The 25,335-nt window shown below is 61.3% G+C and overlaps 1 long non-coding RNA gene across 1 annotated transcript; it reads left to right on the top strand.

The window, feature by feature from the left end:
• Positions 1-701: 701 nt before the first annotated feature.
• On the top strand, positions 702-11,064 carry LOC129511017 (uncharacterized). The gene is made up of 4 exons (XR_008664736.1): positions 702-1,416; positions 1,650-1,754; positions 2,212-2,537; positions 10,956-11,064. It is a non-coding gene; the product is annotated as an uncharacterized LOC129511017 (long non-coding RNA).
• The last annotated feature ends 14,271 nt before the right edge of the window (positions 11,065-25,335 follow it).

The following is a 25,335-nucleotide window of genomic DNA, read 5'->3' as shown; positions in this document are numbered from 1 at the left end:
GGTGCCCCGAGGGGGCGGCGGTTCATCGTCCTCCGGGCGCCTGGCGGGGTGGGCGCAAGGGTGACACAGCGGGGGGGTCGGCCTTTTAAGAACTAACATTGAGGCTTCCCGAAGTAAGACCCGCGTGTGGCAAGACGTGGGCTGAATTGCAAGACGCATTCATGAGGGTTGGCAGCATTTTCCCTGTCGTTCGAGGCCGTGTGGTCTGGTGTCGCCTGTACACATAGGCCGGGAATGGGCTCACCCGCAGCACGACACCGGGTGCAGCATCGAAACCTTGCTGCGGGGCGGCCGGGGGCGAGGAAGCCCCACGTGGGGGGTGCTTTTACCAGGCTGGTTGGAGGCGCCGTACTCCCACGGACGCCTTAACTCAAGTGACATCTTGCAGAAAATGCTGGTGTCTCCCTGGCACGTTACCAGTTCTGCGCTTATGGAGAGGCCTACGACGGCCCTCCCTGCGTCTTTCTTTTCTATGTCCCTCTCGTCTGTCCGCCTTTCATTCCTGTGCCCCACGTGGGCACTTGCGGCGGCTTATAAAGTGAGTGATCACGCACACGGGGGGCACTGGGGGCACCAGCAGACACGAGAAGCTGTGAAGAGGGTAGGAGGTCCAGATTCCCAGCAGACGGTGTGGTTGTCTCTGCATACCCTGGGAGGGCAGGCGTTTGAGGGGTGCTGGGGACAGCTTCCCCTGTGGCCCGTTCCCCTCCACAACCCCGCCCCCAGCCCCATGACAACTGCATGGCCTCTCCCTTTCGTGCTCAGGATATTTGATAAAGTGGCTCAATAGCAGGGGACTACACTTGCTTGTGTCACAGAGGCTTGGTTTGGCCGCCATATCTCTGCATGAGACCCTTAGGATCGAAAGGACTGGAGGGCTACCTGGCACCCATGGGCGAGCCCCCTGCATGCCTGGTGGCGGCCGGCCAGCTCCGGGGCCTTCTGAGGCCACAGGCCGTCGCTTGGTCCAGACCGTTGCCTTTCCACTCGTTGGAACTGGCTGAACCGCACGTCCCTGCTGGGCAGGTCCCTGGAGGGCTGAGAGCTGGCGCTCACTCGCTGCTCGGCCCTGACGGTCCCCCTGCTATGGCGCAGGTACCTGGGCTGGGCCCTCCCTCCTGGGTCCGAGCGGGCTGGGGTTGGCGTTCAGCTTTCTCGCCTGTGCTCTCTGGTTAAGGCCGCTCGTTCAGAGGGATAAGGACATGGACTTACTTTTCCCTTTCAGACAAGAGGCTTCATCTTTCCGCAGACTACACAATAGAGGGAAAGAAACCAAAGCACAGACACAAACCGATCCATTTGCACAAGTGAACTTACTCTCGGGACTAGATTCTAGTTCTTGGCACCACATTCTTCTGAAATGGTCTTGGAGCAGCATGGCAGACAATCTACTGAACCCGTTTCCCCAAAAAAGAGGTATCTGGTGAGGACGGATGGTTCTCATATTGGTCCTTGGTGCAGGGTTGTGGTCGTAGCTAAGTCACACGTGGGGGAGGGATGCCTGGGGACCCAGGAGGCCCTTGGTTGGGTTCCCGAAGTTCTGCTTCCCTGACGGCAGGAGACTTGAGCTACATGTGTGGTGGGTGATGTATTCGTAAAGGGTCGTTTTCCTGTTGTTATGTCATAACTGCCACTAAAACTTTCTGCAGATGACATTCAGCTGCGAGGAGACAGACTCTGCGGTCGCACTTAGTAAGGGAAGCACATCGCGAGCTTCCACCTAAGTCTGGACGGAGAAAGAGCAAGAGAATTTGGTAGGCTCAGAGGTCAAGCGAAGGGAGATGTCGGGCTCCAGGCCCTTCACGTCTTGGCCTAAACCCAGCCTCACCCCCCAACCCCCGCCCGCTGTGTCCATGGGGCCACTCCCCACCCGGCACGCTGGCTCCTCACTACCCGTCCACCCACAACCTAGGCTCTCTCCTGCTGACCCGACCGCTTCTACGCTTCTCCCCTTCCCTCCTCTTACTCTGTAAGTCTTCTGAAGTGTCCCCTCGCAGAGACCTTCCCTCCACTTACTGCATTTGTATGGCTTCTGGAGTGTTTCCCCTGCACGAGCCCTTCTGTGACCATGTGCATGCACAGGAGCTCCTCTTTGGGTTTTCATAGCCAGTTTATTGTTGCTTACACGTGGACCTCTTAAAACCTGTTTTCTTTTTTTTTTTTAAATCTAGTTTTTAATGTTTGAATATACTTTTTTTTTTTTTTTTTTAGCACACAGTCCACTGGTTTTTGACAAATGCATAGCTGTGTGGCTCCTATACAATCACCTTGCAGAGTCCATCATCCTCCTGACGTCCTGATGCATCCCCCTGGAGTCAGTCTCTCCTACTCCACTCCAACAACTGCTCATCTGACCTTCATCCCTATGTTCTTCCAGAGCGTCACATAAATGGCATCAGCCCGTAGCCTCTTGGTCGGGCGCCTTCCACTTAGCGTGATGCGTCGGAGCTGCATCCACCCCTTGTCAGTGCTGAGAGGTACTCCGCTGTGTACAAGGACAGCACCACCGATGGATATTTGGATTTTTCCTTATTTCGGTGAGTGTGAATAAATCTGTTGTAAGCATCTTATACGGGTTCTGTGCAATCATAGCCCGCATTACTCAGTTGCCGTGAAGGAGGATTCTAGGCCGTGTGGTAAATGTATGTTTAACTTTGCGAGAAACTGCCAAGCCGCTTCCTCAGGTGGCTCTCCTGGTGCGTCTCACTAGCAGAGTTCTCCGAGTCCCAGATGACCTCCATCCTTGGCAGCGTGTGTGCGATCTGTCATTTAGATTCAGCCACTGTGGTCGGTGGACAGGCTATCCAATTGTGGTTTTACGTTGCATTTCCCTGATGACTAATGATGTTGGCTGGCTTTTCATGTCTGTATTTTCCATCCATAAATCTTCTTTGGTGAAGCATCTGTTCACATTTTTGTCCATTAAAAAAAAAATCGGGTTGTAAGTTTTCTTATTTTTGAGTTTTGAGAGTTCTTTATATCTTCTGGATGTAAGTCCTTTGTCAGGTGTTTGATTTGCAAATATTCGTTCCCAGTTGGTGGCTTTAAAAAAAAAATTCTCTTAACAGTGTCTTCCACAGAGCAAAAAAGTTTTAATTGTGCTGATGTCTAATCTATTAATTTTTTTTTATGGATCATGCTCCTGATGTCATATCTAAAATCTAATAGCCTAACCCAAAGTCTAAAAGGTTTTCTCCTATTTTTCACTTAAAACCTTTACAGATCCACCTCTTACAGTCATGCCTGTGACTCATTTGAATTATTTTTCTTGTGCTACGAGAGGTATAATGAGGCTTCTTTTGTCACATATGCATATCAATAAACAAGCACCACTTGTTGAAAAGGTGATCCTTTGGGTTGCTTTTGCAATTTTTTGAAAAGTCATTTGAGCGTATTTGTGCGAGGGTACCGGATTCTCTATTCTGGTCTGTGTATTCATCTTTTCACTAATAACTACATGCGCCTAACTCACTAGTTCTTGGAGCTTTCTTTGTTTTTGTAGGACACTTGGGGTTTTCCAGGTGGACAATCATATTCTATGCAAAATGGAGGCAGTTTCATATCTCCCTTTCCATTCTGTATGCCTTTTATTTCTGTATCTTACCCCATCTCTCTGGGGGCCACGGACCCCAGTTGAAAAGCAGGGCTGGGAGGTGACGTGCTTGCTTTGCTCCTGATCCCAGGGAGTGAGTCATTTGGTCTTTGGCCATTGAGTAGAGATACCATATATCAAATTGAAGAAGTCCCCTTCTCTTCCTGTTTATCTGAGAGTTTTTATCATGACTGGATATTGAGCTTTGTCGAATGCTTCTCCTGTCTCTATAGATATGATTACGTAGCGCTTGTGCGGTGTGTCGATGTGGGGAGTCACGCTGATGGATTTTCAGATGCTGACCAGCCTCACACCCTGGGATAAAGCTGCTTGCTTATGATTTGTTATCTTTACTAAAATTTATTTGCCAAATTTTTCTGGAGGACTTTCATGTCTGTGCTCACGAGGGATATTGGTCTGCTCTTTTATTGTGACGTCACAGTCTGGGGTTGGCATCAGAATAATGCTGGCCTCTTGGAATGGGTTGACAGGTGTTCCTGCCTCTCTTTTTTAGGAAGCAGTTTCGTGGAGCCCATTTTCGTAGAATGTTCGATCGCATTTGCCAGTAAAGTGTTCTGGAGTTTTCTTTTTTGGGGGGTTGATCGTGCGCCCAGGTTTTGGGGGCTCTGCCCTTTCTTCCCGTGTCTGCTACCCTCTCCGTTCTGCAGGTGGAATAGTTTACGAGGAGGATCTGTATTCAGGCTCTCGGACTCATTTTGCCATTTGCATTCTACTGTTGAATCTTCCTGGTGATCTTTACTTTCACTTCGAAGATGTTATTTTTCGGCTCTAAAACGTCCTCGCTTTTTTTTTTTGTTGTTTTGCATAGTGTCTCCTTCTCTGCTGAGACATCTGTTTTCCCCTTTGTCTCAAAGGTGTTCCCCTCGCTCTCCTAGACCACGGCTATAACTGCTGCTGCGTCCTCTCAAAGTTGGCATGTGCTGATTGTCTTTACTCTTCAAAGTTGGTCGTATTTTCCTGATTTTAGTACGTTGAATAATTTTGAATTATATCCTGGATATATTGAATTTTATGTTGTGAGGTGTTCTGTTTTTTTTTTTATTTATTTACTCACTTATTTATTTATGTAGGGCCCACACCCAGTGTGGAGCCCAACTTGGGGCTTGAACTCACGGCCCTGAGATCAATACCCGAGTTGAGATCAAGAGTCGGATGCTTAACCATTCAGGTGCCTCTAGTTCTGTTTAAATTAGTGCTTCTCAGTTGGGTGGGATTTTGCCCCACAGAGGACATTTGGTGATGTCTGGAGTGCTCCTGGCATCTGGTGGGTAGAGGCCAGGGATGCTGTTAAAGCCCCTACAGTGCACAGGACAGCCACCTTCCCCCCAGATAATTGTTCAGTCCAAAATATCGACAGTGCACAGGTTGAGAAACCCTTGCTTAGATCGTAGAGAATAAGGTTCAGACCGTGAGTCCTGTCCCACCATCTGCGGGAAGTGGTTTCAATGTCAGCTCAGCCTTCCGAGCCTTTGCTGTGATTCCTTGGATTTGTTCCACGCAGGCACGGCTGGGAAGTAGGCCTGGAGCTCATGTTGGCTCACGTGGGTCCTTGGTGGCTCTTCTTGAAATGCCTCCCTCAGGGTGTCCCCAACGCGCTCTGGACCACAGTGGCACTTCCCAGTCTTCAGGCTGGATGGTTCCGGCTTCCCCGAGTCTTAGATTTGTCCTCCCCACCCCCACCCCCGTGCACTGTATTGTGATCTCGCATAACTGGCTGGCTTTGGGGGCAAGGTGGCAAGAGAAAAAAAGAATAAGCAGGATTTCCCTAAATTCTTTGGAACTCAGAGGCCTGATTTCCTGCTTCTCCACCAGAGAAGTGTTTTTTATTTTGTTTTGCTTTTCCCTGGGCATTTGAGGAGCCTACAGCCCGGCCGGGGCCGCAGCCTCGTGGTGGGCGGTGGCTTTGGAGCAAAGCCAGGGGAGGACACGAAGGAAGAGGATCCCCTCGACCTGCCCCCAGCACCCTCTGGCTCTCCGAGGCCCCTCTTCGTGTCCTCTGGCCAGAAAGCGGGGTTCCCTCGGCCTTCTCTGTCCTCCTTCCCGCATGGTTCGGAGGCCCAGACTGCCTGAAGCCAGCCTGAGAGGAAACGGAGGAAAACCCAGAAGCTCAGGACCTCGCTGGTCATTTGTCCGGTTTCACCTGCCCTTTCCCATCTTCCCACTGCTGTGCGCTCATCAGGGTCCTTGTCAGGGTCCTCGGATGCCGGCGTGTGGCCTTCTGTCCAGAGCATTAGCTGTAATCCCTGGAGGTGGCTTGTGGTGCATCCGCTCCATCGTGGCTGACACCAGAGGTGATCGGTTTCCTTTTTTAAGACGGGGAGAAGGGAAGATAAAAGGGGAGTCTGGGCGGTGCCTGGTGTAGCTTCTCCTAATCCTTGGAGTGCTGGGTTGGTTGGCATGGGGCAATTTTATTTTATTCTCCTCCGCCGTCCCTGTGAAGAGGGCGGGTAGAGCGCAAACACGGAGAGGACAGTGGAGCGTGGTTCTAGGTTCAGAGGCTCGGCCGTGCTCACGCGTCCTCTGCACTTGGAGCCTCCCTTGCCGTGGGCTGTGGCCGTGCGACCGACCCCACGTGCGTGCAGCTCTGAGCCATACTGTGTGCAGCCCTTGCCTGGAGCCCTGCGGTGTGGTCCTCAGGCTGACCGTCCGTGCTCCCCGTGCTGTCCTCGGGCTCTCCGTCCATACTCCCCGTGAGGGCCCCGGGCTATCTGTCCATGCTCCCTGTGGGGGCCCCGGGCTGTCCGCCCATGCTCCCCGTACTGTCCTCGGGCTGACTGTCCGTGCTCCCCGTGCAGGCCCCGGGCTGCCCGTCCGGCCTCCCTGCAGCTGAGCGCCAAGGGCCAGCGTGGCCTCCGTGGCCGTTCCGGTTGAGCCGCAGGCTGGAGAAGCCCCGGGTCCCCGAGTCACCGTGTGCAGAGGATGCGCCCGTGGCGGGTGCCCGGCCCACCCCGGGCTGTGACGTGAGCAGCACTAAGATTTCCCTGATTGAAGTCACACCAGGGCTGCAACGGCCGTGAGAGTTTATCACGCTGACAAATACCATCTTTAAGGGGCAATTAGACTCTCTGCCTGGCTTGACCATCGAGGAACGTGCTGGACTTTTGATGAATGATTTCCCATCTCTGATCCCGTCTTAGCCCCTACCCGCTGGCGTGCATTAATTTGACCCACTGGTGTTACTCTTTTCTTCTCGCAGCAATGCTGAAAGATAAATTGAAGCAATCTCTGGAAGATTTTGAACTCTTTGGAGGAAGGAGAGTGTATAAAGACAAGGCATCATTATCATCACAATCCTGAGCACCACTCTGCCAAGTACACAGAGAAATTATTAATCATCCCTTAACTTTGACGGAACACAACTATCATTTCTGCAATTGAGATCTGCAGATAATTAGAAAGCACGCTGCCTCAGCCTACCAGTTGCCGCCTTCCCTCCTGATTACGGGGTGTCCTTGGGTGGGCCTCGTGCCCGTGACAGCCGCCAGGACGCAGCCGAGGCGCCGCGGCGGCGAGTGTGCTTGGGGAGAGCGCGGGCCGGCGACAGGACTCCCTGGCACAGTGTTCTGGGAAGCGGCACACTCAGCCTGTGTCTGTCACTTGTTAGATGTGGTTTAATTAAGCAAAGAGGGTCACCGTGGGGAAGCCTGCTCTGCCCGCGATTTGATTTGCGAGATGGTTGAAACGTTTGGAAGCTCCTTTAAGAGACCAGGTGGTATAAATGAGGGGGGTCGTTCACCTGAGTGGTTAGATGCGGAGCAGCTGAGACACACGACGCTTTGTGGAGGGCGTTCCCGGGCGGGGGGTGCCTCCGACCTGGTGCTGGGGGCAAGGAGCTGGGGCCACCCGGTCCCCCGGGGGCTCCTCGTGCACCCAACTGCAGGCCCCACCAGGCCGACGGGGCCTGGATCGCTGGGAAGGCAGGGAAGTCTGTCCCCCCAACCCTTTATTATTTTGATGCAGTCGTAGGTTCGCCCTGGCTGTAAGACGTAACGCACGGGGATGGCGCCCTCTCCGTCATCGGTGTCCCTCCACAAGGACACCCTGCAGGACCGCGGCAAATCACACAGCCAGGCCGTTGGCCCGGATGCAAAGCCCGGCCCCGCTGGGGTCTCCCGCTCCCCTTTGTGCGTGCTTGTGTGTGCGTGTCCCTCTCGCAGCTCCGCCAAGGCGCCTCCGCCTCGCCGTCCTGGTCTGGAGAGGCGGCCTCGCTGTCTCTGCGCTCGGAGCGTGGCAGGGATGTGGCGAGGACTCCATAAATCTTTGCTGAAGAACCGTTCAACTCCCCCTGAAGGGAACCGTAGGACTTTCATGCCGAATCAGAGATGTGATAAAGAAGCATTTGTCAAAATAGATGAGGCCCTGGCGAAGCCCCATCAGCCAAGGGCTTCGAGCAGAGCGTGTGCCGGCAGCGCAGCAGCGGAGGCTCTCTGCGGGCGCGTCTGTCCGCACGTGAGACACGCGTGGCTGGGCCTGCCAGCAGATCGTCACGTCTCGAGCGTCTGAAGCATCTTCAGGCGTCCAGACCCGGTGCTGGGACGGCCTCCTCTCGCGGTGTGACGCAGACGCCGGAGGACCGTGGGCAGGAGCGTCCTCAGGGCTCTGAGGAGGAGCTTCCGAGCCCCTAGGATGTCGTCTCTGATTGCCACGCCCTGGGACACGTCACAGCAGCTCCTACTGGTTTGGAAGACAGGAGTCCTGGGCAGCGGGTGGCACGCAGGCCTGGACGCCGTCCGTGCTCTCGGTGGCGCTCTGTCCGCAGTGGGCTCCTCCACTGCCGCAGCCGACGCTGTGAGGGTAGAAGGGTAGTGACACGGCGGCAGCTTGGGGGTGGCTGCGTGCTAGCTGCACCACAGGAGAGTGGTGGGCGCGTGGGCTCGTGGTCCTTGCGTGGTCCTCGTGTGGTCCTCACATGGTCCTCGCATGGTCCTCACACGGTCGTTGCACAGAAGTGGCGTGGACATTGTGCAGCAGGTGTGTGATGACAGCATGATCCTTACGTGGCAGGCACGTGGTCGGTGTGTGGTTGTGTCGTACCCACACGGTACTGGCATCATAGTTGCGAGCCGCGGCGACTGTACTTGGGGACAGCTGCCAGGTGCTTAGAAGAGCCGTGACCTGGAGCCAGACAGACACACGGTCAGGTCCCGGTTGCACCACTGACTGCTGTGTGAGAGCCCTCGGTGCGCCGGGTCCCCCCCCCCCCGTTGCGGCCGCACGGTGCCCTCTGCGGACTTGCACTCAGCGGGGCAAACTCTGCATGTGCCACACGGGGCGTGGTTTATCGTTGGAGGAGCTCAAATCATCTGACCCTCAACCAACAGAAACCAAAAGGCGTTCGTGCCTCTCAGGGCCGAGGCCTGCACCGGGGGCCGGCACCCCCGTGTCAGGGGAGCGAAGGGCAGCGGCGGTGTCCCAGGGTGGGAACGTCCCTGGGCAGCACGCTATGCAGCGTGGGCCACCGCGGGCACGACAGTGTCCTGAGTCAGGCTCGCCCTCCCGTAGGCCTCACCTGCCTGGTGCGGAAACACCCCCGGCCCTCCTGCGGAGCGGGGAGGGGCCGAGGGGCCGAGACCTTCCCGCACATACGGGTTCCTGCACAACGGATGCAGCCCCCCAGGTTTCTCCATCGGGAAGCAGGGACAAGCCCCAGTACTGGCGGGGCCGGTTACAGCGGCAGCGCTCGCGTTGCGCAGTCCCTCCTCGCCTCCCTGGGCCACGTGCCCCGGCCGTGAGCAGTCTCTGCCCTGAGCCCCCCACCCCGGTGCCTTCGCCTGGACCGACCCCCCCTCGGCCCTGCCGGCGTGGCTCGGCCAATCCGGTCCCTGGACACAGGCAGGCCTGCGGGGTCCGGGGGCCTGACCCGGCTCGGATCTTGCTCCTCCCACTTCGGTCTCTTCACAACAACGAAGTGGAGCGAGTGGAAGTCAGACGAGGAGTTTCAACAGTGCACGTGAGGGTGCGGGTGGAGGGGGTGCGCTGCCGGGGCAGAGCCTGCGGGTGCGGGTGCTGGGGGGCCGGGCTGGGCGCTGCTCCTGACCCGGCTGCCCTGGGGGGTCCCGGGCGGCTGTGTGATTGGGCCTCCGCTCACCCCCTAACGCAGCATTTGCCCATTGACAGCCCACAGACCTCTGGGCTATTGAGCCTCGCTCTTAAATGGAAGCGTCTAAGAAAACCCGAAATAAATACGCAGGACACAAATGACATATGAAGAAACACAGACAATTTAGGAAAAGACTTGAAAACCCCAGTAAGTACCTCGAGAGGTCTGGGTACGACGCAGTCACGAGACGTGAACGGTGCGCTGTAAGAAGGGAACACTTGTGCCTCCAGACGGCTCCTGGAAACCTGACGTGTACTTGCCGAAATTAAAAAGAAAAGTCAATAAAAAAGGATAAAGTTGGGGAAAATTTCTAGAAAGTAGAGCAAATGAGAGACACTATAAAAGAAAAGCGAAAGAACTGCATCAACACAGAGAATCGATGTCCAGTGAGCGGAAATCTCCAAAGGGGAAGCGGGAACGTGGGCGGCGGGGCGGGAGGAGGCCCGTGCAGGTGGAACCCGGGCGCTGTCTCTGCCGAGAGACGCACGACACCAGGTGCAGAGACACTGAAGAATTATTTAATGAAACAAAAAAAAATGATTCGGCTACAGAGACGTTAAAATTAGGCACTCGGTCTTGAAAAGCAGGGGCGATGCGGTCGTCGGACTCTCAGGAACCAGAGCCCCCCCACCAGGCATTTGTAGGTTCAGCGGGGTCCCAAGGCCCCTTCCTTACCTTTCCAATCGGGGAAAACACTCGTGCGGGAGGTAAGTGCCGGGAGTGCAGAGAGCGGGGCCCCCTGTGCCCACCCTGCCCGTGCCACCGGTCACCTCGTGCAGCCAGCTGTCGACCAGCGTTGACTAAGCTAAGTCCTTTCTTCCGGAGGTACTGGAGGTGGGGCATGGGGAGCACACCAAGAACGAGGAAGCCATAGGGTCCACGGTACGGGGGTCTGATGCCAGAGAGCTGGGGGGCCCGGGCGGGGCTGCCCACCACAGCAGCCCCCCAGCGCCGGCCGCTCGGGGCGTCCAGGTGACCAGGAGAGTGAGCGCACCTGCACGGGCCCCTCCGCATCCCCCCCGCCCCCCGGCTGGACCGGGAGGGCTGAGCAGGTCACATGGTCAGGATGGCAGCAGCCCCGAGAGCCACCTGGGGCCCCAGGGGCTGTTCACGGACCGTCTACCTCCCCCTGCACGGACCCAGGAAACAAAGATGGTGATTACCCCGTTTTACGTGGGGCTTATCCGGTACAGCGATGAGCTATGCTAACTAATTCAGGTTAATTGGTTTTCAACTTTCTAGACTCTGTAGACAAAGCACAGGAGACTCAATTATGAGTAAAAATAGAAGGTGGCGGTACCAACCTTAACAAGGTGAAGCGTCGCTGTCAGCGTCGGAGGCGGCGGCGAGGGAGCAGCGGGGGCACGAGGATGCCGCCCTCCGTGGCGCGGGGAAGCCACAGGCCACCGGCCACCGCCGAGGTCAGACACGGCTGCACGTGGGCCGCACTTCCCTTCTGGAGGTGGGGGGTGCTGGGGGGGAGCTGCCGCCAGAGCCAGAGCAGGGGGGTGGGCGAGGGCCGGGGTCTCTCTCTCCCCTCCGCCCTCCCCTTCCCCCCTCCCGCATTCTCCCTTCTACTATTTTCTATGTTAAACGTGTGTGCTCATTACTTTTATTGAAATTTAAAATATTTAAAGGTTTGCTAAGTAAGTAAACAGTAGGAATTAGGTTACTCAAGAGAACAAGAGTTGCTCCTAGTACTTGAGGGCCACTCAATTATTAATCATTGAAAGCGCCGTGCACCCCGTTCTCATCCACTCGTTCGAGCCACCCCCGCACGTGGGGCCTTCAGACGCTCTAAGGTGAGTCGCTGCGGGCCACTGGCCACCCCTGGAAACCCCTGGAAACAGCACAGCGGGGGCTGCAACTGGCGCCCCGCGTCCGGCTTCTCATCCTCCCATGGGTCCCTCGGGCCCCAGCGGTTACTCGGACCTTACAAAGCGTAACTGGGCCTACTTCTGTTGCATTAAAAACATGAACAAGTGGGTGAGCTAGAGCGTGGGGAGGGTTGACAGCGGGGCCCTGTCGGGAAAAATCACGTTTGCAGGTTGCTCGGACAGGATTCTGCGTGGACCAGGGCGCCGGGCCCTTGCCGCGACCCGGGCCGTGGGGGGAGGAGGCCGTGGGGCCGCTGCCTGGGAAGGTGGCCTCTGAGGTTGCCCCGAAAGCCAGGCTGGCATTGCAGGGGGGACGAGCAGGGCCGGGAGGCCGGGAGCAGGGGGCTCTGGCAGTCAGACGCCCCCCAGCAGCCCCGGGCATGGGGGCCAAACCCGGTGTGAGGAAGAAGAGCCGTTTTCGGGACCCCTGTGTGTACCGGCTGCAGGTGCCTGTGCCAGTGGGTCACGTGCCCGCCTGGGGCGGCACAGAGGGGGCGCCCAGGTTCCGTGAAGCCTGCATCTCCCTCCGTGGCCTCCACCCCAGGTGGGAGTGCTGCACGAGGGTCCCGCGGGAGGGGGCGCGGCCGCTGTTGGGACGGGAGTGAAGGACACGCACCGAGTCTGCAAAAATCCAGGAGGCGGAAACGAACCGTGGAAGAGCCCAGTGGAGGGAGCCCGACGTTGGAGCCCGCGTGGGGCCGCAGCGCTGGGGTGACGCCGGCCTTGCCCGCCCTGGAGTGGGACTCAGGGAGGGACTCCCACGTCCTGGCCACCGGCTCCTCTGGACCTCCCCGTGATGCTCCCCGTGATTCTCCCTGTGATCCTCCCCGTAGTCCTTCCTGTGATGATCCCTGTAGTCCTCCCCGTAGTCCTCCCCGATTCTCCCTGTAGTCCTCCCTGTGATCCTCTACGTAGTCCTCCCTGTGATGCTCCCCATAGTTGTCCCTGTGATCCTCCTCATGATCCTCCCCGTAGTCCTTCCTGTGATGATCCCTGTAGTCCTCCCCGTAGTCCTCCCCGATTCTCCCTGTAGTCCTCCCTGTGATCCTCTACGTAGTCCTCCCTGTGATGCTCCCCATAGTTGTCCCTGTGATCCTCCTCATGATCCTCCCCGTAGTCCTCCCCATGATCCTCCCCGTGATGCTCCCCATAGTCCTCCCTGTGATGCTCCCCATGATGGTCCCTGTGATCCTTCCCGTGATCCTCCCTGTAATCCTCCCCATGGTCCTCCTCATTAGCATCTCCGGGGTGGCCCTGCCCCGCACGCTCGGAGCCGGAACCACAGAACCTGCACCTGCTCCCTGGCTGGCCGCCTCCCTCCCTCCCGCAGCTGCACCACCGCGTGACAGACGGTCGGGGGTGCCCGGGGCCCAGGCTCATGGGGTGCCGGCCAGCATTGGGGCTGCCTCACGCCCCAGTCCCGGTGGTGGTAACAGGGCGCTCAGCTCTGCCCTGAGGCGAGGGCAGCCCCGACGGCTGCAGGAGGAGGGGGCAGGAGCACGGCTGCTGCGGGGATTGGCCGTCGTCTGCGGTACTTGCCGAGAGAAAATGGAGAAGGTGTGAGCGTCCCAGTGCACCCAGCTCCAGATGCCCGCCGGCGGCCCGTGCTCCCGTCCGTCTGGCTTAGAGATCCAGGGACACGAGGTCCCGGGTCCGGGGAGGTCTGTGCCCCGGGAAGGGGCCCCCGCATCCTCTGGCAGCAGGTGCTCGTGGGGTCCCACCGGGAGGCTCACCTGGGTTACTCCTGGTCACCCTCCGGCCTCCTGCGGCAGGTGAGGACGCCCCTGGAGGGACCCGAGGTTTCTCAGTAGCGAGGGGGGCTGGTCCCGCTCACGCTCTGCACCCCGGGATGCTGGGGTTCAGAGGACCCCGCTGGCTCGGCCCGCGGCACAGAGGCGCCGGCGTGGGACGGGGATGTGGGCCGTTGACCTTCCCGTGCAGGGCGGTAAGGCGATTCCTAGGCAGGGACGTTTCTCACGATCAATCCAAGTCAGCCTTTGAGAGATTGAGTCCCTGCGACCAAGGTCACGGGCGACTTGACAGAGCCGGGCGACATAAATCAGCAGAACGGAGGACAAGCTTCCAGATGGAAACGGAGCGGAGATCTAACCAGGCTGCTGACGCCTGCCCTCTGCGAGCACAGAGGTCAGGGCCAGGGCTCAGAGGACGCCGGGGGGTGATGCCGAGGTCCCCGTGGGGCGGCGCTGGCTCTGCTCCAAGCTCCGGAGCTTCACGGTGTGTGTGTCCACCTGTCTCTGCGGGGCCCCGATTCACTGAGGACGCGGCTGCTGAGCGAGCGCCCCGGGCGTGAGGCCGCGCGGTATAAATAGGTGACGAAGCCCCGGGCTTGGGGGAGCGCAAGTGAGAAGCAGGGACATAGGTCAGAGGTCAGAGGAGAGATACCGGGGAAGCTTCCCCGTCTTCACCGTCACACGTCCACGAGGTGACAGGTGCGTTGGCGACACTCTCGACCTGCCTGCCCCTGCTGGGAGCCCTTCCCGGACCCGATCGCTTCTACCCCTCGCATAGTCCCAAGGGGTCCCTACCGTCCCCGTCTTCGGTGGAGACAGGTTTGCACAGTTGCCCACGGCCATGCCCTAGAGCGGTAGTGCCCGGATTTCCACGCGGCAGCCTGACTCCGCCTTCCCCAGATAGGCTCCGGGCACAGGCGAGTAGCCTGGTCACCCTGTCCCACCCTGTCCAGCTAAGTGACTCCCAGAGAAGTGTCCAGGCACATCTGAATGAATGATTGAATGAATGAATGAGTGAGTGAACAAGCCCAGGCCGTGCTGGGTGTGCGGCCTGGGCGTGCGCCGTTCCCCACAGCGGCCTCCGTTCACGGGGGAAGCAGGGTGGACAGACGCGTTTCCCTTTCCAGCGCGCAGCTGCACAGCCCTGGGGGGCAGAGGGGGGTCTGGCCCGGGCTCCACCGCCTGCGAGGCTGCGTGACCTGCCCTTTGCGGCCCCGGCCCCGGGCACGGCGAGCTCACGGACCCGGCCTCTGCCCGGGCCCTGTTCTCCCGGGGTCTCCCCACTGCTGCCCCTTCTGCCCTCGCCGGCTCTGCACCTGCTCCTCCCACGGCCGCTCAGCCCCGAGGCCGCCAGAGCAGCGCCCTCGGACGTCACGGTCTGGTCTGTTTTCTGATGTCCCCTCAAGACCTCGGCCTTCTCTACGCCATAACGTTTATTTCATCCAATTCTCTAATTCTTTCTTTCTTTCCCTCTCTCTCCTTCCTTCCTTCTTTCCTCGTTTCTTTCTTGTTTTAGAGAGGGTGGGGAGTAGGGACGGAGGGAGAGGGAGGACCCTAAGCAGGCCGCACGCCCAGCATGGAACCCGACGCAGGGCTCGACCTCACGACCCTGAGATCACGACCTGAGCTGAAATCAAGAGTCGGATGCTCAACTGACAGAGCCACCCAGGCGCCCCCATCTAATTATTTCTCAGTGTGAACCTTTTCCTCTTCTTTTTTTCTTCTTTCATTTCCTTGGCACATTTTGAAAATATAAAATCTAAAATAAAATGAAACGTTTTTTCCCCGTTTTCTACTATGTCTGCCCCTTTTTTGTAAATGCAGCCTGGCTGCTCCCTGGCCGCTCCCTGGCCGGACCTGCCGCCACAGACACCCAGCCTGGCCTCCTGCCTGCTCTGGTCTCTCGTGTGTCCCTGTCCGTGGGGACTTGAGTCCCGTGTTGTGAGAGGCTGGGGACGGAGGGCCCCCGGGGATGTGAGAGCAGACGGGACCCCACAGAGGCTCTCCTGTGGGGACAGACCCCTTGTTCCTTTAGGGTTTCATTCTCCAGCCAGCTGCACGTTGTTGCAAAGGACGCGGAGGGACGTGCGCTGGGCACCTCAGCGTGATAGGAGTTGTCCTGGATGGAGTCTGCACGAGTTGTACCCAATTTAGTCACTTATCTCGGCGAGTCCACAACTGGGTACTTCCCTGACACTGTTAGGGTCGAGGGAGAGAAGCAGGGCGAGTAACCGGGGCTTGCCCGAGGAGAGCCGTGCCGCACGGTCGGCAAGGGTGGGGTTAACCTCTGAATCCAGGTCTCCGGGCTCTGGAGCCCACGCTCCTCACTGGACGGAGCTTGGTGTATGATTCCGCTCTCGTGCGGGGCCCTTTCTACAAGCTTCCCTCCATGTGGACCATTTTCTGTTTTGGGAACTGAAGATGGGCTCCTGACGAGCTCCGACGGCTCCAGGCGCGGCCTGATGCCAGAGGGCTGCGGCCTCCCTTCGCGTTGGCCCAGCAATGCGCCCTGTGGGCAGGGCTCCTGAGTCCCGGGTGGGAGGCAGCCGGTTCGCGTGGTCCCGCCTCAGCAGCGAGGGGAGGGGCCTGGCCCGTTAACCGCACGGCGGAGCTGCGGAGCCGTCCTCTGTCTCTGCTCCCTGAGGGCTACAAAGTCCCACCCGCGGCCACGGGCCACCAGCAGGGAAATCAAGTGTGCAATGGGCTAGTGTGTGCACACTGGCGTGTGTGTGCATGGGCATGTGGGTGCTGGTGTGTGGGTGTGCGTGTGTGCTGGTATGCCTGTGTGCTGGTGTATTCTTTGCACACTTGTGTGCTGATGTGTGCACTTGAGCGTGTGTGTGCACGGGCATCCGTGTGTACTGGTGTGTTCCTATGCACACTCATTAGTTGGTATGTGTGCATGGGTTTGTGGGGGGGTATGTGCACAGTAGTATGTGTGCATGTGCACGTGGGTGTTGGTGTGTTCCTTGTACACTTGTGTGCTAGTGTGCATGGGATGCATATATGCTGGTGTGTTACTGTGCACACTCAGGTGCTAGTGTGCATGGGCACGCATGTGTGCTGGTGTGTGCATGGGCGTGCATGTGTGCTGGTGTGGGCGTGGGCGTGCGTGTGTGCTGGTGTGGGCGTGGGTGCGCGTGTGTGCTGGTGTGTGCGTGGGCGCGCGTGTGTGCTGGTGTGGGCGTGGGCGCGCGTGTGTGCTGGTGTGTGCGTGGGCGCGCGTGTGTGCTGGTGTGGGCGTGGGCGCGCGTGTGTGCTGGTGTGTGCGTGGGCGCGCGTGTGTGCTGGTGTGGGCGTGGGCGCGCGTGTGTGCTGGTGTGGGCGTGGGCGCGCGTGTGTGCTGGTGTGGGCGTGGGCGCGCGTGTGTGCTGGTGTGGGCGTGGGCGCGCGTGTGTGCTGGTGTGTGCGTGGGCGCGCGTGTGTGCTGGTGTGGGCGTGGGCGCGCGTGTGTGCTGGTGTGTGCGTGGGCGCGCGTGTGTGCTGGTGTGGGCGTGGGCGCGCGTGTGTGCTGGTGTGGGCGTGGGCGCGCGTGTGTGCTGGTGTGTGCGTGGGCGCGCGTGTGTGCTGGTGTGGGCGTGGGCGCGCGTGTGTGCTGGTGTGGGCGTGGGCGTGCGTGTGTGCTGGTGTGTGCGTGGGTGCGCGTGTGTGCTGGTGTGTGCGTGGGCGCGCGTGTGTGCTGGTGTGGGCGTGGGCGCGCGTGTGTGCTGGTGTGGGCGTGGGCGCGCGTGTGTGCTGGTGTGTGCGTGGGCGCGCGTGTGTGCTGGTGTGGGCGTGGGCGCGCGTGTGTGCTGGTGTGGGCGTGGGCGCGCGTGTGTGCTGGTGTGTGCGTGGGCGCGCGTGTGTGCTGGTGTGGCGTGGGCGCGCGTGTGTGCTGGTGTGGGCGTGGGCGCGCGTGTGTGCTGGTGTGGGCGTGGGCGCGCGTGTGTGCTGGTGTGTGCGTGGGCGCGCGTGTGTGCTGGTGTGGGCGTGGGCGCGCGTGTGTGCTGGTGTGGGCGTGGGCGTGCGTGTGTGCTGGTGTGGGCGTGGGCGCGCGTGTGTGCTGCCGTGAGCACGTGAGCCCGGGGATGCGGGGGGAGGACCAGCTCCGCCTCACAGGGCCGGAGGAGCCCCTAGCGAGCATAGTCACCACTGAGCGCCGCGCCGTGTCTGTGATCGGGGTGACCTGCCTCTGGAAGCACCAATTTGCCACCTTTTCTTCTGTTCCGTCTCAGTGACAGCGCAGCACATGGAGGTGCATGGCCTGCCGGGGCCGGGCCCTGACTCGGGAGGAGGCCAGGCCTCATCGTTTCCCTCCCTCCTGTTGACCAATGGCACGATTTGGGCTCTAACTTCTTTTTTTTTTTTTAAAGATTTTATTTATGTATCCACGAGACACACAGAGAGAGGCAGAGACCCAGGCCGAGGGAGAAGCAGGCTCCATGCGGGGAGCACGATGGGGACTCGATCCCGGGACCCCGAGATCACGCCCTGGGCCGAAGCCAGATGCTCAACCGCTGAGCCCCCGGGGCCCTGGGCTCTTGGTTATTTCTCTCCTCCCACAAAACACGCGATCCACACGGCAGCCGAGAAGGAAAGAAAATCGTCGGTGAGGAAGGAAGCTGGAACCTGAGGACTCCGCAGAGCTCGGCGCTCTCTCCAGAAGCTCTTGATGATCTCAGCAAATATGTGGGTTTCATGACTTTGGCTTTGCGTGTTTTTGCTATTCTGTTTTTTTGCCGCCACCCCGTAGGCTGTCATGTGACGGGAGGGGCGCACCGGTGTGCCGTGCTCATGCCAGGGGGGCTGCGCCCAGCGGGCAGGCTCCGGAGCCCCCGGTTAAGGTCGCCTTTAAAAATGGCTTTCCCGGGATACAGCTTGCATGTCGGAAAACTCGCCTGTTCCAGGTGTCCACGTCGGTGAATGTTAGTGTGTTCGCAGAACTGTGCCGCCAGCCCCACCATCTCATTTTGGGACGCTGTCGTCACCCTGAAAAGCAGCCGCTCACCTTTTACACTCACTCCCCATCCTGACCCAGCCGCGGGCAATTCAGGATGAATCTACTTTTGGTCTCTAAATAGTTGCCTCTTTTTTTTTTCTTTTTTTGACATTTCATATAAATGAAGCCACAGAGTGGCCTCCTTGTGTGACGGGCCTCGTTTCCTCAGCATCACGTGTTCACGGATCTTCCGTTTTGTTGTTCCTGGTCCTGTTTTGTTTCCAAATACAGCTGCGCTGGGCACACATAGCAGGTCTGGTTGAGCACTTCGCCCCTGGATGCTAATGTTTGAGTCGTCCCCACGCCGGGGGTGCCGTGGATGGTGCAAGCTCCTGCGTGGACGTGTGAGGGCACGTCTGCTGGGGACACACGCAGTCGCACAGGCACACCCGCCGCAGCGTGTCCTGCAGTGGCCGCGCCGCCTCTGTTCCCTCCAGGGCGTGCGCGGGTCCGGGCGTCGCACACCCTCGACAAGCTTGTTATTTCCCTGCGAGAAAGCTGTCCCCGCGGGCGTGGCTGCGATTCGCGTCTCTGCGGGCTGGGGACAGCGAGGACCCCTCACGTGCCTCCCGGCCGTCTGCGTATCTTCCTCAGTCAGATCCCTTTTTTTAAAAAGTGCCACGAACAGGGGGCCCTTCACCTGCCTCGGTGACCGTCCCGGACGGCGAGCGGATGAGGGGGCCGTGCACCCGTGGGCTGCTCCGTGCCCAGCTCCGTGGCGGCGGCCGTGGTCCCCGTAGGCCCGCGGCCCCATGTCGGGGTCCATGCGGCAGCCGGGGCCGCAGGGGCATCACCGGGACCCCTCGCTCTCCTCTACTGTGAGGGCAGGCGGCGGGGGCTTGGTGCGCGTCTCCCTCCGGCCCGCGGGGGGCTGGGGTTCCCCCCACCTTTGTGCGGGAGGAAACGAGGGGGCTCGGTGACCGAGGGGCGGCCTCCGTCCTGCGGTGCTTGTGTGTCGGGCGCGCCGTGGAGCCAGGGCCCGGGAGCACGAGCCCGCTGTCTGGGAAGAGCTGGCCCGCCTTTCCTTTTCCTCTTCGCAGGACCCTCCGTGGCCCAGGCCCGTCCCCAGGGCTGGGCGGTCGCCCCGACTCTTCCTCCTGCGGAAGGGAACCCCGTCCCCATGACCCCGAACTCCCCAACCTCCCTCCCCAGCTCCCGGCGCCACCGTCCCGTCTCTGTCCCTCTGAGTCCCACAGCCCCGGGGACCTCGTGTGAGCCGCGTTAGCAGCACTTGTCGTTCTGGGACTGGCTTGGTCCCTTGGCGTCCTGTCCTGAGGGTTCGTGCCGGTGGCGGGGGCCAGGATCTCCTTCCGTCTAGGACCGAGCCGTCCTGCCCTGTGCGATGGACCACATTTCCTTTATGTCCCTAACGGGCACTTGGGTCGCTTCCACCGTTTGCTCTCGGACCAACGCTGGTACGAACGCGGGTGCACAGACGTCCCCCCTCCCCCGTTCCTCCAGTGTCTGCCCGGATCCCGACCCCACGGGTCCCCGCAACGGCTTCGGGGCTGAGAGCTCGGCCGCATCCTGCAGGCTTCTGCGCCTGCTGCCTCCGCCCTGCTCACAAGTGATGTGGCCCGTCCCATGGCCCCCGCCCGCTGTTTGCTTCCCGCTTTTCCTTCCTGGCAGCTGCGCGCTTCCCTTCCGACTCAGGCCCAGGCGTGTGCTCATCGGCTCTGGGCCCTCCCACCTCCTCCCTGCTGCAGGGCCGGGTGCTCCTGCTGCGGGCGGCGTGGAGGACGGACGGCTGCCGCGCGGGGTCGTGGAGGAGCAGGGTTGGAACCAGAAGCACAGCGTCTGCTCCGGACGCTCCTTCGGAGCCCAGGACAAGGGGCCAGGCACCCAGGGGACAGCGAGCCGCCCCACTTCCCGGGCAGCACCCCCGTTGGAGCCGCCCGCATGGCCGGCAGGGCGAGGGCCCCACGTGCCGGCCCAGGACCTGGCCTCGGGGGCTCTGGTGTGGCCCGTGTATCTGGAGGACAGGACCCTAGACTTCCTCTGTCCGCTGAGGACTGGCTCCCCTGACAGTCATTTCCCCTCCTCTCTCCCTCCCCTCCTTTCCCTCCCTCCGTCCCTCCCTCCCTCCCTGACAGACCCCGTGCGGGCCTGGCCAGCCAGGCAGGAGCAGAGCCTCCCGAGAGGTTCACTGGATCGGAGGCTCGTGTAATCCAAGGCTTGAGCGGCCCCGAGGAGCATGCACAGGCCTGTGGGTCACAGCGGGGGGTTTCTCCCCAAATGAGGTGGGGGTCACGGGGCCGTTGGCTGTGGTTCTGGGGGATCGGAGGGCCGCGCGTGAAGTCAGTACTAAGGGCGCTCAGAGGGCGGGACTTAAGGACCCAGAGGCCGCGCTCTCATTTGTTTCCCGTTTTCCTGGTTCCGTCCAGGATACAGGGGTCCACCCCGGGCGGGGCGCACACTTTGGTTCCCGCAGAGGTGGGACCTGGGCGAGCGGCGCTGTCTCCCACCGACTCAGGGGCCTCCTGTCCTGGGGTCCCTGCCGCAGTCAAGGTGCAGCCCCCACCAGCCGGCGGGACCCCCTCCACCCTGAGTGCTGGCTGCTGCCCTGCAGGCCCCTGCTGTCCTGAGGTGGGGGAGCCCGTGCTGGAACCAAGGAAAGCAGACAAGTGGGGGAGCCAAGGGCTTGGTTCCTGCAGGGTTTCCAAGAGCACGAGTGACCACGGACTGCTTAGGCAGGGACCCCACAGGCCGGGGTGGGCCAGCCCTGAGCAGGTGTGCCCAGGCGGGCCGGCCCCCGCGGCTCCGGGTCTGACCTGCCACACACAGCCCTATTCCGAGGATTGATTCTTTAATGGCATCTAAGGATGCTGGAAGGAAGCTGCTGCTGGGCGCCTCCGGCTCTCGACCACTTGTTAAGGAGCAGGGGACGCCTGGCTGCGCCCTGGGCCTGACCAGGGGTCCTGTGCTGCCCCCAAGACCCCTTCTGAGGGTCTCTGGCCCTCCCCACCCTGCCCTCCCCTCCTCCCTGGAGTCCCCCGTCCTCCCCGCCCTGCCCTCCCTTCCTTCCTGGAGTCCTTCGTCCTCCCCGCCCTGCCCTCCCCTCCTCTCTGACTCCTCTGTCCTCCCCGCCCTTCCCTCCCTTCCTCCCTGGGGTCCTTCGTCCTCCCCGCCCTGCCCTCCCCTCCTCTCGGGGTCCCCGTCCTCCCCGCCCTGCCCTCCCCTCCTCCCCGCTGCCCCTCCATCATACACACACTCTCTTGTCTCCACGTGTGTCCGCCTGCAGCCCAGCAGCCCAGCAGCCCAGCAGCCCAGCTCTCTACCTGGAGCACACGTCTCGCCCCCTCATCTGTCTAAATCCTACCTGTACTCTCAAGACACATCTCAAATATCATTTCAAATGTCAAATAACAGAGTGATCTTTAAAAAATATAAATCAGATCATGTCACTCTCATGCTTAAAATCTTTAATGGTTCCGACTGCCCTTTCCACACAGCCCGGGGGGGCCCCCACACGGGGCCCACCCCACACTGCCCCAGCCCCCCCGGGGTGCCCAGCTTGCTGGCCGGTGCGACCCCTGGGCCAGGCCTGGCTCCTCCCGCCCCGGGGGCCGGGCACTCATTGCCCCTCCGCCGGGGACACCCTCCCAGTTTGCACATTGCTGCTTTGTCTCAGCGCCACGTCCTAGTCCAGGCAGCACGGGGCCTGCAGGAGCCCTTCCCCGAGCCCGAGGAGGGTGGCTGCTGCGGAGGGCACGTGGAGGGCACGCGGAGGGCATGCGGAGGGTGCGTGGAGGGTGCATGGAGGCACGTGGAGGACATGTGGAGGGCATGTGGAAGGTGTGTGGAGGGTGTGTGGAGGGTGCGTGGAGGCATGTGGAGGGCACGCGGAGGGTGCGCAGAAGGCGTGTGGAGGCACGCGGAAGGAATGCAGAGGGCTCACGGAGGGCACGTGGAGGGCACATGGAGGCACGTGGAGGGCACATGGAGGCACGTGGAGGGCACGTGGAGGCACATGGAGGACTTACGGAGGATTCACGGAGGGCACGTGGAGGGCACGTGGAGGGCACGCGGAGGCACACGGAGGGCTCCCGGAGGGCTCGTGCAGGCACACTGAGGTACGCAGAGGGCACATGGAGGGCACGTGCAGGACCCCGAGACGCCGTGCCCCACTTCCCACACTGACCCATGTGTGGCTCAAGGGCTCGGCCGAGGGCAGACAGGAGGTCATCCTAGACCATCGCGTTTCTTGGAAGAGGGAAGGGGGCAGGAGGGTGAGTCAGAGATGCCCTACGGCGCAGGGCTCACCCTGACCTGCTGGCTTTGATGGGGGGACAGGGAAGGGGCCTCGGGCTGGGCGATGGTGAGGACCCCTGGGGGCTGGGAGCGGCGGCCAGGGACACAGCCCTCGGGCCCAGCCCTACCCACGGGCCCTGCGGGGGTCTGGAGCCTGGGCCACGTTTCCGACCCACGCTCCAGGCTAACGTGTTCCGTGGCCACGCTGCTCCGTTGGTGGCACTTCGTTAGGGCGGCGACAGAAACCCGTAGGGACCTGTGAGTCTCTGACCTCACCAGCTCTTCCTGCTTTTTCCATGGCTCTTATCCTCTGAGGTACAGTGACCCTGTCCCGTCCACTCGTCTGTGTCCAGCGCCTCCGTCCCCAGCCAGAACGTGAACCCGCAGGCCTGGCCCCGCTCACCCCGGGGCCACGTGTGCGCAAGGGAGGTGCCCGCAGAGGCCGCCCGGACCAGCACACACCGGGGGGCTTTCTTCTGATTTCACGGTATTTTATTTTTGTAATAAATCTGATTTGTTAGCGAATAAATATGTATGATTTGTTAAACCTCCTTACGCCATCCAAAATAAATAACATCACGCGCAAAACGAATCTGTGCTTGTGCTGCTGACAGTTCAGAGATGCAGCCCCGTCCCCGGGGGCCACTCGGTGAGCTGCCCCGTGGACGGAGAGGGAGGGTCCCGACTCTGCAGACCGGGCCCCGGCCTCCAGCATGCCCATGGCCCAGACCTTTGACCTCTGGCGGGCGGAGGGTCCGCTGACCGCTGTGCCCTGGACACCCCATCCCGAGCTCATCTGGTGCGGCTCGTGGAGGCGTCGTCCTGGGGCCCCCTGAGTGCTCGGCTTCTTCCCTGGGGGCCGGGACCCGCAGGCCCTGGAGGGGTGGGGGCAGCCCGAGGTGGCTCCCAGAGACAGACGCAGCTGCCCCCGACCGCCGGCTGCAGGCCTGCTGGGGCCCTGGGGCCCACGGGGTGCCGCCTCCTCCGAGAGCCCTCCGAGAGCCCTCCGCGGCCCCCGCAGCCCCCTGGCATCTGTCCCGCCGCCCCCGGGCAGCAGCCCCCCTCCCCGGTTTCTCCAGGCGCTGTCTGAGCTGCCGGGGGACTCGTTCCGGGCTGGAGTGATGTCTGCTCTCCGGATGGTCTCCACGGGGCCCAGGCGAGCAGATGGTTCGGAATTTAGGAGAGAGGCCGATGCCGGGCCGAGCAGAGGCTATTTCTTCCTGGGAAATGCTCCCTGTCAGGTAAACAGCAGCAAATCAAAAACCAATTCTGCGGAGGGATGATTTTTGCCTTCCCAGAGACGGAAGAAACCGCAGAAGCTGAGAAACAGCGTGTGCTCCGCGGAGAAACCCGAATAAAACCGTTCTGCAAAGCGCGTGTTTCACGTGGGCTGCACGGCGCGGGGCCACGCGGGGGGCATCTCGGGCGCGGCGGCAGATGTCAGGCCCCAGGGCCCCGTTCCGCTTGTGACGGGCGGCGTCTGTCGCCAGGTCCCTCGAACCGCCGCAGCTGTCCGCCCGGGCCTCCGTCCGGGTGCTCGCGAGGCCCGTGTCCCCGCGGGTCCCCACCCGGGCGGCCGGCCTTTGGAACCCTGTCGATGGCCTTCCAGCAGGAGGGCTTTCCCCGCGAGGACGAGGTGAGGCCGCCGGACCCCCCGGAGCCCCCTGCTCGGCCGCGGAGCCCGGTGCCCTGCGCCCCTGGCAGTGCCCACCGCGCGCCCGTGGACCTCGGACCCTCACTCGTCCTCCACGCCGGGAGTCCGCCTGCTGCCAATAGATCCCAGGCAGGCCAGCAGCCGGGGACGCGCGCCCTGATGTCCTCTCCGCCGCTGGTAACGCCGCCCATCCGTGTCCTGTCCCGAGCCGGCTGCTCCGGCCAAATGAGAAGAGTCACGTCTCGAGGCAAATAACGTTGTGACCTCCCCGCAGCGCGTCTCCGGCCCATCCAGCTCCTCGTGCGTCTGGTCGCCTGGAAACCCGGGGGCCCTCCTTTCCCCTCCACCCATTCCTATGCCCCGCTCCTGTGATTCGGGGCGCCCGACCCACGCGGCCCCGACCCGCACGACCTCACTCCGTGACCCGCCTCTCCCCACCTGCGCGCCCTCACCCTCTGATCCACGCCGCGGCCCTGCACCCGTGTGACCTCTGCCTGACCTCATGTCTGCCCTCTGACCTGCAGGCCCGCCTCACCTGCACGCCCGCCTCACCTGCACACCTGCCCTCTCTGACCCCAACAACGCCCGCCCGGAGAGGTCCGCGCGAGCACCGGGCACGAGCAGCGGCAGATCCTGCACGCGGAGAGCTTCACAGGTGCACAAATGTGGCCAAGCCTGCGTGTTCGGGGGGCGCAGGGGCAAGGGAAGCTCAGTCTTGTCGCACCCGCCCTCCCTGCCCCCCTCCTGCTGCCCCCCTGGAGTCCACGCGGCGCCTCTCTTTGGTGGTGGGACAGCACCCTGCGCCTGGCCCCGTGGGGGTGGGGGTGAGACCACCAGTCATCCCCGAGCCCCCCTCTGCCTCTGGTCGCCGTCACCCTCCAGACACCGGCCCCGATGTGGGGAGTCCAGAGCAGGGGTGTGGCAGGAGGCAGAGGGAGGAGGTGGGGTGTCTGTGGGCAGGTGGGGATGCACCCCACCGTGGGGCCGGTGGGCACGGGGGCTTCTTCCCACCACCCCCAGACCCAGGGCTCTGAGCACGTCCCCAGCCCTCTGCTTCCTGGGCTCCGGAGCCCGGCAGGGCGGCGCTGGACGTGGGGCCACCTGTGGCAAG

This window comes from Nyctereutes procyonoides, unplaced genomic scaffold, assembly GCF_905146905.1.
Source record: "Nyctereutes procyonoides isolate TBG_1078 unplaced genomic scaffold, NYPRO_anot_genome, whole genome shotgun sequence".
Taxonomy (NCBI): domain Eukaryota; kingdom Metazoa; phylum Chordata; class Mammalia; order Carnivora; family Canidae; genus Nyctereutes; species Nyctereutes procyonoides.
Note: the sequence above shows the minus strand (reverse complement) of the source record. Positions and strands in the feature narration are given on the sequence as shown.